Here is a 16,165-nt window from a genome sequence, read left to right on the forward strand (position 1 = left end):
TCCTACCGAATTCTTTGTAGTGTAATAACGGTGAATTTAGTTTTTGATATTTATGATAACTTTCAGATACCACAGGGGTATAAATTATAAGAAGAAAAAGATGAGGAGTTTGGAGGCAGTTTACAATATAGTAATAATTTTGGCAAAAATACACCAACTAGAGTATTTACAAAAAAAAGTAATGTATGTAAAGGAATTTGCCAAGATGGAATGAAGAAATAGAAGAGATTACATTCCATGGTGAGTCCAAGTTATGATTTGTGTTATTAGGAGAATAGATGAATTTTGGAAGAAGAGCAAAAATCAAACCAAGGATCTGTTTTGGAGAGCTGGATAACTATGTCAATATGCAGCACCGAAAGGTTAAGGGAGTGAGGCTGCCCATCATGTAAAAAGTTGGCAGCAAGAAATACAAGTCTAAGGTTTCAAAAGGCAAACATGAGGAATTTATAACTTAATCTTATGAAAATGATTTGGGAACTACAGAGTGAACTATGAGCTGAGTTATGCTTTGTCCATCCATTGATGCTCTAAACCCCTAGTGTGTGTGTGTGACAGCATTTAGAGAGGGGACAGTGGGAGGGAACTTGGTTTAGATGAGCTTACAAGGCACACTAGAAGACTAAATTAAAACTCACTCTCAAATCTGACGTGTGAAGTGGTTATTTTGGTGTGGTACCTAAATGCATTAAGAGAGTGGTAGATATATGCCTTAAGATTGTAGAATGGACAATATGATTTCCAATGGGGAGATGCTCAAGAATCTTTCTTGATGTAACTAGTATCACTTGGATTGTATCCCAAGTTTTCCATATTTATCTCGTTTATGTAATGCAATTTTCCATGCAAAGAGTGCTTTGGGGGGCAGTTATAGATGGAGTGATTGACACTGACTTTTAAAGTCCTTGCAGGAAAGCTGTTTTGTGGAGCTATAGAATAAGTATAGAAGGGACCATTTATAGTAATTGGCAGAGTTAAGGTCAAAGAAAAAAAGGCACTGAGAAGCACAGGAATAAGTATTATGTAGCAAATTTCATACTGGTAAGAAGCTCCTTAAGACTCAAGCTGTTTAAAGAGATGTGGAACATTCCATATGGCAGGAAATCTTCTTGAAACACAGGAAGTAAACAACCCAACAATTTCAGGAAGTCCCTAAAACTGCCCAGATTCACCAAGCCCCTCCCTCTCAAGTGTATATGAACAGTAAGGGCATGATTAGTCAAGAGGCTCAGACCAGACCAGCTGCTTAGAAGAAACAGAGACAAATGAACATTTCTAAAGATACAAGACCAATGAGCTGCCTAGAAGAGACTCAGACCACCCGAGCTAACCAAAGGAGACACTATTCACCTTGTCAAAGCTAGCCACAAGCCATGCGGTGAATGTTAGGTTCCAGCTTTTGTGAGCTGTCCCCCATAAAACATGGGCTTTTGCTGATGCAATTGTCTTTGAGTCATTTTTGCCTCTGTGACCCCTTATCCATTCTCCTATAAGAAACCCCAATAAAAATCATTAGCGGGTAATAGAAAACTAGGACCAGGAAGGTAGCTGAACAGTTAAAAATGCCTTCACAAAAGTGAGAAACCCAGTTTAGATCTCAGAAACCGCAAAAATGCCAGAACAAAACATGCACTACTTGAAAATGAATACAGGGGATCCCTAGAGCCAAATGAATATGAAGAATAGCCAGTGAGTGAGCTCTGGGTTTGCCTTAGAGACTCTGCCTCAATGAATAAGGTAGAAGAGTGATAAAGGCAGCACCTGCCATCAACCTGGGGCATTCACAATGCTAATGCATGGAAGTGTACACCTGAACACATGTGTGCCCACAACATATGGAGACATGCATACACAATGATACATACTTCATATGCATACATACACAAGAAATATTGGAAAAAATAAAGAAAAACTACCTACTGAGAATTCCACATGATATAAAGAGAAGCCAAGCAAATGAAAACGTAACATCGGGCACACTTCATGCATGTGGAGTTTCAGTGACTAGAAACAGAAATGTGTGTTCTTTGACCTAAATGATGCTTGAATTAGCATCAGTGATCCATCCTGTTCACAAGACACAAGAATGTACACTTCCCAAATGAGGCCCACCATGGTCACCCCCCCTTCTTTAGACACTACTGTATTGTGTCCAAGTGACCAATATCTATGGTCAGAAATGATGTAGGTGTTCCTATCTTGGGAAAAAAAATAAATATTCTCATTACTTAACCATTGCTTTTCCCTCCCAGCTTTCAACATCTTGCCTGAGCTTAGTAGACTCTACTGCTAGATAATAAAACTTTATTCCAGGACAGTATTGTGTACAAAAAGAAAGTCATTAATTTTGCCTGTCTTTTCATGTTCCCCTTCCATCTTCTTATCCTTAAGTGGTATTTTCAATTCATTTTCTAGCTGACATGTTTTCCATGTCAGTCACAGACATGGGGTTTCTTAGGGACTAGAAATGGGTAAGAAGTTTAACAAGTGACTATTTGACTGATGTCTTTCAAAGAGTAGAGTCACTCGTCCTTTGGTAATACTTGATCAGTGACAAGTGACAGGCACTATTGTAGACATCTTCTATCATACAGGGAGAGAAGGCATGTACTGAAAGAGCAGCTTCAGACATCACATATATGTGGGCTCTACCAGTGGCCATACCAGGAGGTCTGTGGGGTTGCTATCAAGGATAGCAGAAGAGGGCTGTGCATTTCACCCCTCAGCATCAGCCACGTGAGTGAGTGAAGTGCAGGTCCGTACAATAGAAAAATTATCGGCAGTGTTGATATAGGGCATGAAAACCCGACTTCCATGTGTCAGTGATGATCTTTAACATCCCTGTCTTAGTGTTTTATTGCTGTGATGAGAAACCAAGGCAACTGTCATAAAAGAAAACATTTAACTGGGGCTAGCTTACAGGTTCAGAGGTTTAGTCCAGTGTCTTCATGGTGGAAAGCATAACGGCCCTCAGGCAGACATGGTGCTGGAGAGGTAGCTCAGAGTTCTACATCCACGTCAGCAAGCAGCAGGAAGAGACAGACACTGGGCCTGGATTGAGCATTTGAAACCTCAAAGCCCACCCCTAGTGACACATCTCTTCCAACATGACCACACCTACTCCAACAAGGCCACACCCCCTAATCCCTCTTAGGTGGTGTTGCTCCCTAATGACCAAACATTCAAATATATGAGCCTCTGATTCCTATTCAAATCACCACAGTCCCAAACTTCAGCTGATCTTTTCCCAACACATGAAGAACATTTTAAAAATGCAAATCGTATTTACCATTTATAGAAATTCTGTTTGTGAATACTCTGCCACCAAGCCCATAGCCTAAAAGCCCAGGCTCTTAATAAGAGCGTTAGCCAGAAATTAGGTAATTTTTTCCCTGTCACATATGTGTGTTAACAGAAAAGGGAGACTTTCTAGAGCAGGGCTCATGGAGGAAGGCAGGAGGGTGAGGAATGGCCCGAGAAGATGTACTAGAAACCAGAACCCATCATAATTAGCAGAGACTCCAGACAACACTGGCCAAATAGAAAGGGTTCCCTATTCCCTTTCAATAATCTGTACAGAAGATTGAGACAAGCACTTCTGTTAAACTCCATGACATCACAATAAAGACCCAAGCTCATATTACCTTTGGAATCCAAATGCTTTGAATATGGCTAAACCTTTAAGTCTTACTACTAGTGACTACAATTCCATGTGCCATGTGTCTCTGCAGTCTAAGTGTGTTGTGACAAGCTTCATTCGCCCCACCTGGTAACACATTGGTTCTTACAAGGTATCCAATAGGTGACTGTTGATCCCACAGGCTTGTGTCAAGCTCTGTCACTGGTCTACACTGGCTGTGTGTGTGACTAAATCTTTAGGTTCTCTGTTACTAGACAGGAAAAAAAAAAGTACATCTTCTGGTTACACCCTAGGTAGAGTTCCTAAAGTGATTTCTTTACATTGTAGTGATCTACAAAGTTAAAACATGAAGTAAGGGGCTGGAGAGATGACTCAATAGTTAAAAAGCATTGGGTGATCTTCCAGAGGTCTTGAGCTCAATTCCCAGCAACCACATGGTGGCTCATGACCATCTGTAATGGGATCTGATACCCTCTTCTGGCATGCAGGTGTACATGCATCTGAGCACTCATGTACATAGAACACACACACACACACACACACACACACACACACACACACACATTAAATGAAGTAAAATGATTTCAGCTTTCATATAAAAGCCCTGCTTCCATTTCCCTGGGTGAACATCTGTGGGACCAGGTTGCAAGTTACATGTAAGACAGTCCAATCATACTATGCTCAGAAAGGCTCCCCACTTGGAACTGAAATATGTATCACTGCATGCTCACTAACCTAGGCTTCTCTTCCCCCACAGACAAGACATCTTCTATTCACCCCTACCCTCCACTAGCTACTATGAACCTGTTCTGCTGAGTTAGTGACCTGTTCTGACCACTTACATTTAAATTGAGGCTTAGGACAGGATAGCATTATTACAGGGGTATCGGTAGGGGTATGGCACTTGAAAACTTTATTATGCAAGAAAAGGAACAATGAACTTGTTCACTGGGAATCCCCACCTTCATTTTTACATAAGTTCTATTGATACTCTTAAATGTATTTGAAGTGACATCCTTGTCTTCTTCCAAATGGTCAACTCTAGGGTATAGTGTCCTATTTGAGGACTAGATCTACTGATGGAAACTTATGGTTTCAGTGTAGACTTAATCTACCATGATGCAAATATTGGTGGCTAAGAAGGTACAATTTGAAACAAGAAATATATTTTAATGATCCCAATAAACAGTGCTCTCTCTCATAGTTCCTTGGATGAATTAAAGCTAACTTCAAACAGAAACTCCTGTATTGAAGTTCAGAACATCTATGTCTATGGACTGTTAAAACTTGGACAGATGAAGTGTCTTTCAGGAGGTCACTGATAAGCTGTACAAACAAAAGGCTAAATATTATTTGGTATGCTAAAGACAAACAGGCTGTATAGATGTGAGCAACATCAGAAAACTGAAATATACACTAAAAATGAAATAAGCCTATCAGAGAAGGCTTCAGACTGATTGTAGAACTATGGGCCTCAATGGCAGGGGTATATGGACTGTAAAAAAATGAATTGTTGCCAGACTTTAGTGGGTTTGAGGGATGAATGTACCTTAAGGGTGACAACACATCATTATATACTTGTCCAGACACATAGACTGCACAGAATCAAGAGGAAACCACAGTCTTTAGGCAACACTGATTTGCCTATGTACGTTCACAGACTGTAACAAATGTAGCAGTGTGGTCCTGATGCTGACAGTGGAAAGGTTGCTCCCTTGTGTGGGCAGGGCATGGAGGAGCTCACAGTGCATTCTGATCACATTTTCCATGAACTTCAAACTGCTCTAAAAATGAAATCTGTTTAAAAGTGTAGTCAGAGGTGGGTGTGAGCTCTCAAGAAGCGAGTATTAATATCTGCAGTGTAATCCAAATTCTATCAGAAAAATAAAAAGCACAGCTCTTAAAACCACCTGTGGAACTTTTCTGTTTCTAAATTCATGAGTCTTGATAGTCTGTAGGTAATATATGTCAAGGGTATCTGCTTAAGCAATTGTAAAGGGGACTGAGTTATTTTGAAAACAAAGAAAGCCTCCACACCCTTCTTTCTTTGGGATCACCGGCATATGTCTCATGCATTCCAGACCTGAGTGTTAAATAATCATCACCATCTGGATGAGACATCCACCCTTAAATAATCCAGATGAGATTTCTCCAGACACTGAGATATGCTGGCTTATGGTAGCTAATGGAATTAGTTATTTCACTCCAAACTCCAAAACAACTTTAAAGCACAGATTATCATTTTCACTTTATTAGAACTTTGCATAAGGCAGGGTCAGGTTTCTATTATGAAAACAGCTCCCTGCTGACACATTGGTACAGAAAAAGACAATCAGTTAGTCAGAACTAGGGGTGATGGCAAATCCTCCAGGATGGAAGAGGCATTGCAGGTCTGGAATACATCGGGAAATTAAGCAATATTTCTTATCAAGGAGCAGAAAGTTGTAGAAGGATAAGAAAAAGTTGGATGTGGATTCTAAAAGGACAAAGAGAGACCAAGATGGACCAAAAACTGGAGGCTATAACCAACCATGGGGCAGTAATAGAACATAGGTGATAGCAGGCCATTAGGCAGGGGAAGAATGTGTGTGTGCATGGGTGCATGTGTGTGTGTGTATATATGTGTGTGTGTGTGTGTGTGTGTGATATGTATGTATCCATTTGCACCTACAGCTAAATCAACTTCCACATCTACATCTATCTATCTATAAATCTATTTCTATACCTGTATTTATCTATCCACAAGTAACATATACATTTAAAATCTCAGTCCCAGCTTGAAGCTGGTCCTTGATTTCATCGTCCAATGTATGAAATATAAAAAGCAGTAGAACTGGAGCAGCAATCCTTGGAGCTTACCTCTGAGGCCCTTGGCCTAAAATATCGGCACTGTCCTAACCTTAGAATCCTGGTGTCTTTCCAACACCAAGAACAGGCTCCTTTCACAGTGCATGTTACCATCACAAAGAGGGAACATGAAATTACCATGATTTCTGCTGACCCTTGAAGAACCTAAAGCAAACTGACTTTTCCTTGTCTTTGCCTTTCTTTTTGTCCTTTCTACTTGATAATATAGAGATGTTTCTGGCTCTCACCCCTGTTCTGCTTCATTGATTGACATTGCCTAGTGTTGTTCTCAAGCCCAGTTACCAAACAGACTCAACAACTGTATAACTAAAAACTAATAATAATAATAATAATAATAATAATAATAATAAGAAGAAGAAGAAGAAGAAGAAGAAGAAGAAGAAGAAGCAACCCTGGATCCCTGTGACAGTTTGAATGACAGTTTTCCCCAAGGCTCTTATATTTGAGTGTTGCTTGATTGTGGCCATTAGGAGGTATGGCCTTATTGGAGGAAGATATGTCATTGGGGGTGGACCTTGGGGGTTCAAAAGGCCACCCCATTTCAGGTTAGTCCTCTCTGACTCTGTCTGTCTCTGTCTGTCTCTGTGTCTCTGTCTCTGTCTCTGTCTCTGTCTCTGTCTCTCTCTCTCTCTCTCTCTCTCTCTCTCTCTCTCTCTGTGTGTGCTTCATGTTCGTGAATTAAGATGTTACCCCTCAGCTACTATTCCAGTGCTACCTCCCATGATGGTTATAGACTCACCCTCCAAAACTGTAAGCTAAAAAATACGTGCTTTGTATTTATAAAGTTGGTTTGGTTTATGATGTGTTTTATGGGCAATAGAAAAGTAACCGAGAGCATCCTACTTCAGAAACCAATCCCAAATCAATCGGTAGGGAGCTCCCAGGTGATACTGTTTGTAGTATCCCCCAGGTGACTGCAATGCACAGTCAAGTCATAGCTCCTGAGGGAAAGCATCCTTTGCTTTGAGCTACCTTGATGAAATCAAGAAGGAGGTGGGATTTCTGCTTGAATGGGATTTCATATATGAGCTGCGGCTACATTTCCTCTGAGATCATTTTTCTAGCAATGCAATTATTTTTAAAATGCCTTTGGGGACCCTGACATCTTGACCACAGCACGAAGACCAGCATACAACGGTATCAAAGCACAACAGAGATCTGAATTTAAATAGATGAAGCTCATGTCCTTTGTGCCTTACTTTTAAAGATGGATTTCTCTCGCCATCTTTTCTAGGAGACGTGGCTAGAAGTAAACACTTTCAGGTCACTTGATGGCAATGTCAATCACTCCATTCTAAATAATTCACATACACACACATTCTACTTCTCATGAAGAAAAAAAAAATGCCTGATATTCACAAGAATAGCTTTCAAATAGTGAGACTTTAAAATAATTTCATTTTATAAAAGGTCGTGTCTGTACTGGGGGACGTGACTAGCAGCGTTGAAAGGCCAAAAGATCCTGAGAAGTATTCTCGCTCCAGTGACAGAAACTCTAAACTAATTTCCAGCTCCTAGAAACATGATCTTGTCAAGGATAAAGTTATTAATTCTTGGAGGTAGGTGTTCCTGAGGACAGCCACATGACTAGAATATTTGCAAACTGAGTAAAAGCAGAAGAGTGAATCTAATTATCTGGTGGAACAAGCTGTGGATGTTTCCTTAGGCATGGCACAAGTTTCTCTTCTTGGGCATCCTGCCAGTCATGGCTGGAGACCAATGTTTGTGATGATGTGTGACTTACTTCAGTACTTCCCGTGTGTAGCAGCCTGTCTATGTCTGTGGTTCAGCATTTTCCTGAAAGTTGCATAAGTCATTTAACTAAATTTTCTAAAATCTCCATTTTCATTTTTATACCAGTGTATACCACTGTATTCATTGATGAAAAAAATTAAAGTTTTATCTTGTACCTAAAGCTTTTAAAAGATAAATTATTAAATTGATTTGACAGCTTTATAAGACTCCAGCAGTGTTTCTCCATGAATAATTTTCATGCATTTTCCTGTGTTCTTCACTCTTAAATATAACATCCCCACCAGGTACTCATGTCAGGATCTTAGAAGAAACCAGTCTGTCCTAACAAAGAATGTAAGGTTGGACAGATTGAAATGCCAACAGACCTTACTTATCTCCAAGGACATAGTGAAAACCATAGGCCCCCCAAGATGGGGCTGTTAGGGAGCCATGGCTCCCTAGGTCAGAGACCTTGCTCAGAGTCAATATCTAGGAACACATGAGCTTTAATTCCCAGTTCAGGCAACTGTGAGAGCAGAAAAGTTCTGGCCGGCTCCTGGGGACCCTTCCAAGTCTGCTAGGTTCATCTCTTCTAGTTTAAGCAAGTCCCCACAGCAAATATCAAACACAAATGCCTCTGTGCTTCCGTGTGTGTGTGTGTGTGTGTGTGTGTGTGTGTGTGTGAGAGAGAGAGAGAGAGAGAGAGAGAGAGAGAGAGAGAGAGAGAGAGAGAGCACTATTCTGAAATATACTTGACTACTCTGGTCTCAGCAGAGTTTTTTTTTTTTTGTTTTTTGTTTTTTTTCAGAAGCAGATTAGCTAGAACCTACCCTGCTGAGGTCCTGTAACCGTTGTGGTGGAAAGGGAAACTATCAGCTGTAGGAGCTGCGGTCCCTCTATGTACAAGTGAAGAAAGGCCAGACTCCAAACGCCAGACTCCAGCCTGTTCTCACCACACTGCCCCATCCAAGGAAAGAGAAAAAGAAACCTCAGACCCTGTGTGAGCTTCACAGGTTCACTAAACACCGGGATTTAACAACCGGGCAGCCACGCCCTTTCCTTCTCCCCTTGCCTGGTGCTTGCATTGCCATTGCCGACGGTTAGCTTCCAGATGCCCCTTTAACCTGGTGCGTCCTATGTGGAAATAAAATTCTTTACAATGCAGACTAAAAGACAAAAACAAATGGAACCATCATTTGAAGAGAAAGAACAAGCATAGAGAAAAGATGTTGGGCTGTTTTCGGTCAGGAATTTTAAGATGACTAATACCCCAAGAGTCTTCAGGAAGAAGGTAGACAGCACGGCAGGACAGGCAGTGGAAGCTGCCAGATGCTAAGAAAATGCTAAAGGAAAGTACTGAAAACAAAGATTACTGCGACAAAATGAATGTTGCATTTGATGGGCAGAATATTAGGCTCCCCAAAGCTGAGAAAAGACTCTTTGAGAAAAATAAAGATGAACTTGTTATTTTTTGTGGACTCCTTACACACTAGAGTCACTCATGAAGAGGGAAACTCAGCTGGGGATGGCCCCCCATAAGAGTGTGTGCGTTCTGAGAAATACTTTTGGGAGCTTGTCTTTACAAATCCCTTTCACCACCAGGCACCCAAGGAAACAATGAGTCCTCAGAACAGTTTTACCTATGTTTATACTCATCCTGCCTGCAAGGTGTATATTCAACTTATTCAAAATTAGCCTACTTCTAAGAAAAACATTGTAATCATCTTAGTGTAGTTTAGGATTTCGATGTAATTAACCTCTACTGGCACAGCTGAATGAATAGTCTCAATTGGACCACATTCCCTAGATTTTCCATGTGACCTAATCATGCCCTAATCATACATACAAGAATAATGTATGTGTGTGAGAGATGTGGCAAGCAGTCTAAGACTGTGTACTGAAAGCAGCAAAACTTTGAAAGCAATGTCCTCCTGTCCCCAGCACAAGATATAACATGTGGGTATATGATATAACATATGCATATAAGATATAGCATATGGGTATAAGATATAACACGTGGGTATAAGATATAGTATGTGGGTATACAGACCATAAGATGTTTAACAAGAAGGAAGGCCCAAGTGAGGATGCTCTAATTCCATCTAGAAGGGGGAACAAAATAATTACCAGAGGCAGAGGGAGGAGGGACCTGGGTGGGAGAGGGGAGGAGGGAGGGAAAAGGAGCAGGATCAGATATGGGGACAGGAGAAGCCCAGAAGGCCATGAGAATGAATGGAAATATGCAACTGCTGGGGGTAGGGGGCAGGGGGACCTTCTAGAATGTCTCAGAGACCTGGAATGTGAAAGCCCCCCTAGGATTCAAAAGGGGATGACCTTAGGTGAAATACCCAACAGTGAGAGATGGAACCTGAAGAGACCGCCTCCAGCAGATAGATAGGGCCCCGAATGAAGGGATGGGGCCACCCACCTACCTTCAATTTTTTTGATCCAATTGTTCCTGTCTAAAGGAGACGTAGGGACAAAAATGAAGCAGAGACTGAAGGAAAGCCCATCCTGTAACCAGCCCAACTTTGGATCCATCCCATACACAGGCACCAAACCATACACACTATTACTGATGCCATGTTGTGTTTCCAGACAAGACCCCAGCATAGCTGTCCTCAGAGAAGCTCTAGCAGCCATTGACTGAGACAGATGCAGATTCTTCCAGCCAACCATTGGACTTCGGTCAGGGATCCCTATGGAAGAACTGGAGAAAGGAAAAAAAAAAAAAAAAAAAAAAACTGAAGGGGATGGCAACCCCATAGGAAGACCAACAGTGTCAACTAACCCAGACTCCTGGGAGCTCCCAGACACTAAGCCACCAAAGAGCATACATGGGCTGGGTTGGTGGCCCCTGGCACATATGTAACAGAGGACAGCCTTGTCTGGTCTCAGTGAGAGAGGATGTGCTTAATCCTGTAGAAACTTGATGCACCAGGGAAGGGGGTGGGGTTGTGTGGGATACGGTGAGGTGGGGTTGTGGGAACACCCTCTCAGAGGCAAAGGGGAGAGGAGATTGAATGGAGAACTCTGGGAAGGGGACTGGGAGCGGGGGAAGGGGGGACACAACATTTAGAATGTAAATAAAAATATATTTTCTTTAAAAAAAAAAGTACCATATAGGTATAGAGCAATAATATCTCATTGTGGTTATGTATTCTGTTTCTGAATCAGTAAGAGTAGAATGGCAGTGTTCTCCATTCTGAGACCCCTATAGATTAAGTAAAACGTTCTTCATCCCTTTTTGTTGCTGTATTTGCTACGATATTTATCATAGAAAGAAGACAGCCTTTGTTCATGATCACTACTTCTTAAGTGAGGCTCTCTCAGGCCAGAGCATTTTCTTCCAGATTACACGACTATTAGATTAGAACAGAGAGACTAAAACTCCTCTGAATAAATCAAACCCGCTCTTGAGTAAAGGGCACCAATAGCCGGCCTTTCTTCTTTTATACGGCATCATCATAAGATTGACCTGGGAACATGTCTGGGGACATTTTCTTGATTAGCGATTAATGTGGGAGGACTCAGTTTACCATGGGAAGTGCCATCTCTGGGCTGGTGGTTCCAGGTTATATAAGAAAGCAGGCTGAGCAAATCAGTAGCAGCACCCCTTCATGGTCCCTGCTGCAGCTCCTGAGTGGATCTGCTGCCCTGACTCCCCCAGTGACGGACTGTGACATGGAACTGAAGGTCAAATAAACCCCTTTCACCTCAGGTTGGTTTTAGTTGGCATTTTATCCCAGTAATAGAAAACAAACGATGCCTGGAGAGAGAATAGATTCTCCAGGGTCTGTGGGGCAACCACTTACAATGGGCCCCACATACAATAGAAATGATCAGGAGAAAAGAAAGGAAGGAAAGGCAGAGTCGACATAAAAATAACTGATAACTTCTACAACTTAATACAAGAAACCAAATTATAGGTCCAAGAAGGTTGGAGAACGATTAATTAATTACTAACAATGAAACAAAAAACATACCTAGGCATATCATAACCCAACCACAGAAAGTCAAAGGTAAAAACTGAAAAAAAAAAAAAAGATGAGAAGTGATATCCAACTTCTTGGCAGTTGTTAGAGCCAAAAGGAAATAGAGTAGGTGTTTGAAGTGTTGGGGAACCACAACCACCCATAGAATGGTAGTCTGCAACCCTGAACCTGTGAAATTTTCTTTCAGAAGTATAGGCGAAACAACAACCTCTCAGATAAAGATTGAGAAATCTATCATTGGCATTTAGTCTAGGCTCTACTTCACAGTTACCTGGCAACAGCCAGGTATGCCTGACTCACTAGAAAAGGGGCTGCTTGCCCCTCCTCTCTCTCTTGCTCTGGTTGTGTCCTCTTGTTACTGCCCCCCCCCACCATTGCCCTTCCCACTCTCTCCAGGTGCTCATAGCTGGCCTCTACTTCTCTACTCTTCTACTCCTCTACACTCTCTCTCTGCCTTTCTGTCTCTACTCCCTCAACTCCTCTCTCCATGCCCTGAATAAACTCTATCCAATACTATACAGGACTGTGGCTGGTCCCTCAGGGGAAGGGATACCTCAGCATGGGCCTGCAGAAACACCTTCTTTCCCCATACCTGACTGCACATCCACCAAACATATTCCTTTTCCCCTTATCTTTTTATAAAACACAACTGTTGCCAGTAGGCTTACCCAGTAAGAAATTCTAAGAGATGAGAGAAATGAAGTAATACAGGCTGGAGGCTCTAATCTACCTAAAGGAAGAACAGTCAAGAACTGAGCACAGTAAGTGGGTTACTGTTATCTTCCTGGACACTGGAGTTGAACCCAGGGCCTCACACATGCTGGGCAAGTGTTCCTCTCCCGCCTTCCTTTTATACAAAGCATCATTAAGTTGCCCAGGCCCATCTGCCCTTGCCATCAGCCTCTCCAAGAGGTAGGTTGTCCTGATTTGCTTCTCTGCTGTGATAAAACATTGACCAAAACCAACTTGGAAGAGCTTTCAAAGGGTTTATTTAGCTTTTTCTTCCAGTCATAGTCCATTGTCACAGTTCTGTGCCACCAGGTTTGGTTCTTTGTCTCATACTTCAGCTGGCAGACCACAAATTGTTCAAAACAATAGCAAGAGAGTGCCTGGTCACTTTCTGAATGTGTTTTGTGCTGCCACATAGATCAGCAAGGACTGGGGCTCACAGTAATGTAACTTCTCAGCTCAGGGCTAGGAAGCCCACGGTCAGGGTGTTGGCATCTGGAGAGGGCCTTCTTCTGTATCCTCTAAAGGGAGTAAATGCTTTGTCCTCACCTGCTGGAAGGCAGAGAACAGGACAGGAGAGTGCACTCTGCCTTCAATGGTATGCCCTTTTATGACAGCCATAAGCCTATCGATGAGGGATGTGGGAGGGAGGGAGGGATAAGCACGTGGACAGGCTTCTAGGAGCCCAAGCTACACTGATGGTAGAATAACAGATACATATAATTATGAGTTAATCCACAGACATCAATTGTACAATACCCCAAACAAAACGCAGTGCTTACTGTGGCTGTGATGAGGTGTCAGGGTAGATCTGTACGTTGTAACAAGCAGCAGAGGATCCAAATAATGAGAAGGGAGAAGGCAAGGATGTTGGGGGAATATGGAAAAATCTCCATACGTGTCTTTCCATTTTACTGTGGACATAAAACTGTTCTAAAAATAAAGCTATTGATGATTGACAGGTATTAGATAGATGGATAGATCCATAGATGGAATACTTGGTGGAGGTTACCAATGGCAGCCTTCATTGTACAGATTGTTTTATTAAATTCAAACCACATATTATAATGTATCATTCCAGCCAAGCTGTGAAGAACAGGTTCCAAGAGGGTTGTGGGTGTATTCGTTCCATGGGGCTATGTAGTGGGGTAGTTTGACATAAACTGACTGTTTTGTGTTTTAAGTTTACACAAGCAGGTGATCCTATTCACACCTAACAAGAATGCCCCATGTAGGACACTCTCTTTCATTGTCTAACTTCCATTTAACTATATTTTTTAGACATAAAGATCCAGGAAGAACTTTGTCCAGGTCTAAGAAAAGCTTTATACGAAGTTGTGAGGAGGAATCAGGTGAGACAAGCCTGAGGCAGAGGGATCAGGGTTAGTGGCCTCAACATTTCTTGGCTCCTTCAGGAAGAGCTCGATGCCTGGGGATTGCATATTCACAGCAGAAGTTAAGAAGGGTTTCCTGGCCCTTATCCCCAGCCACAACTTGATGGCCTTGAGCTTCAAAAGTCTTACTCTAGCCCTGGTGGGGTGTTGACTCTCGGCGCCATGCATTTCATGTGTCAGGAGGCAGGCAGGGCCTGGAAATTTGTTCCTGTTTCCTGAGTCACTGAGGATCCAGCTTGAAAAGACAGCTGAGGCTTCATGAAAGCTGAGAGGACAAACACACCAGCAATAATCTCCTCTTGTATCCCATGTATCTATGGAGAATTATCTCACCAAGCCGAACCCTGCTGAACGCGGTCCAGGAAGAGCTTTATCCAAAGGGAATGATGGCATCCTTCTCTATTTGCTTCTGTGCTCTGAGAGAGATGGTTAGAACGAAAAGTCCTTCTTCATCATGTTAGAGAAGATTGCCAAATTAAAAGGGATTCACTCTTGTTTGCTAAATCAGAAGCCTGCTACTAAAGAGTAGGAACGCCATTCAGCCAGACTCTGGCTTAATTCTCCTGGGTTTAGATGTCTTTGAGACAAATGGCACCCCTACCAGCTCTCAAGGACTCTGGTTTCAGATAGAGAGGGCTTGGGGAAAGAAATGGGGGTATATGTCATTCTTTCTGTGTTCGCTTTTTTACACATTTGTTTATCTCTGTGTGCCTTGGTGTGGTTGTGGAGGAAGGGGCAGCCATGATACATTACTGTGACTTGGAAGCTACATCACTGGATTAGAGTAAGAGATTCCTCTTCCCGATTGAACTGAGAGCCTAGAAATTCAGTGGCATCTGCTATGCTCATATTTTAAATGACCTACCATCACCTTAATACTATCGATCTGGTTTAAAGAAGGTACTATAGGCACTTTAGATCTCTATAGACAGATAAAGTGAGTCTTAAATCTACAGCTACCACTATGACACCCTTCACAACTGCTAGCACCCTGTTTCTGAAGACAGGTTTTGTGATCTTGTTTCCCCATGGAACACAGAATTTAAAAAAAAACTTCCAATCTTAGCCTTTGAGTTATATGGTCTGTGTGTCCATCAAGAAAGAAAGAGTATCAGGGCACTAATGAGGGCTACCTATGGACCATATACAGAAAACCTTGTGGATCAAATGAGTGATGCCTTTGTCTTTGCTTCTGGCCTGTGTTTTAGTGGAGACTTTGAAAGGGGTGATCCTATTTCATTCTATGCATGGGAAAACCCTATACTTGATTTTTCTCTTCACTGTGACAAAATGTCTCACAGAAGTAACTTAGGAGAATATATTTTGGATTATGCCATTAGTCCTGGCAGAATTCATACCATAGGAATGTGCAGGGGAGCCCCCATACATCTTGGAGAGTCAAAATACAGGGAGCTTAGGCCAGAAGCAGAAGGCATAATCCTTAAAGGCCCATCCCAGTGATTTATCTCTTCCCACCATGCCTCATGCTTCAAAGGTTCTAAAATCAACCTGAACAGTTTGACCATTCAGAGACCAAGTGGTCAAACATGTGAGATTGTTAGGGACATTTTTCATTCAAACTACAACGTTCCATCCTTCTGGAAGGCTCACGGCCATCTTTCATTCAGTCTGATTTCCAACGTCTCCATCATCTTAACAGCCAACACTATCCAAAAGTCCAACGGTTCTTCTGATACTTAAGGCAGACTCTGAGCTCTAAGCCCTTCAAAACTCCCAAACAACATATGTGCTTCCAATATCCAATGGCAGAGGAAACAGTTGCATTTCAAAATGAAGGACAGGGA

General features: G+C 42.0%; 1 long non-coding RNA gene across 4 annotated transcripts in view; it reads right to left on the minus strand.

The window, feature by feature from the left end:
• Positions 1–16,165, minus strand: part of LOC143443272 (uncharacterized) — a 394,599-nt gene that overhangs the window by 170,839 nt on the left and 207,595 nt on the right. The gene's annotated exons all lie outside the window — the stretch shown is intronic.

This window comes from Arvicanthis niloticus, chromosome 8 (genome assembly GCF_011762505.2).
Source record: "Arvicanthis niloticus isolate mArvNil1 chromosome 8, mArvNil1.pat.X, whole genome shotgun sequence".
NCBI lineage: Eukaryota > Metazoa > Chordata > Mammalia > Rodentia > Muridae > Arvicanthis > Arvicanthis niloticus.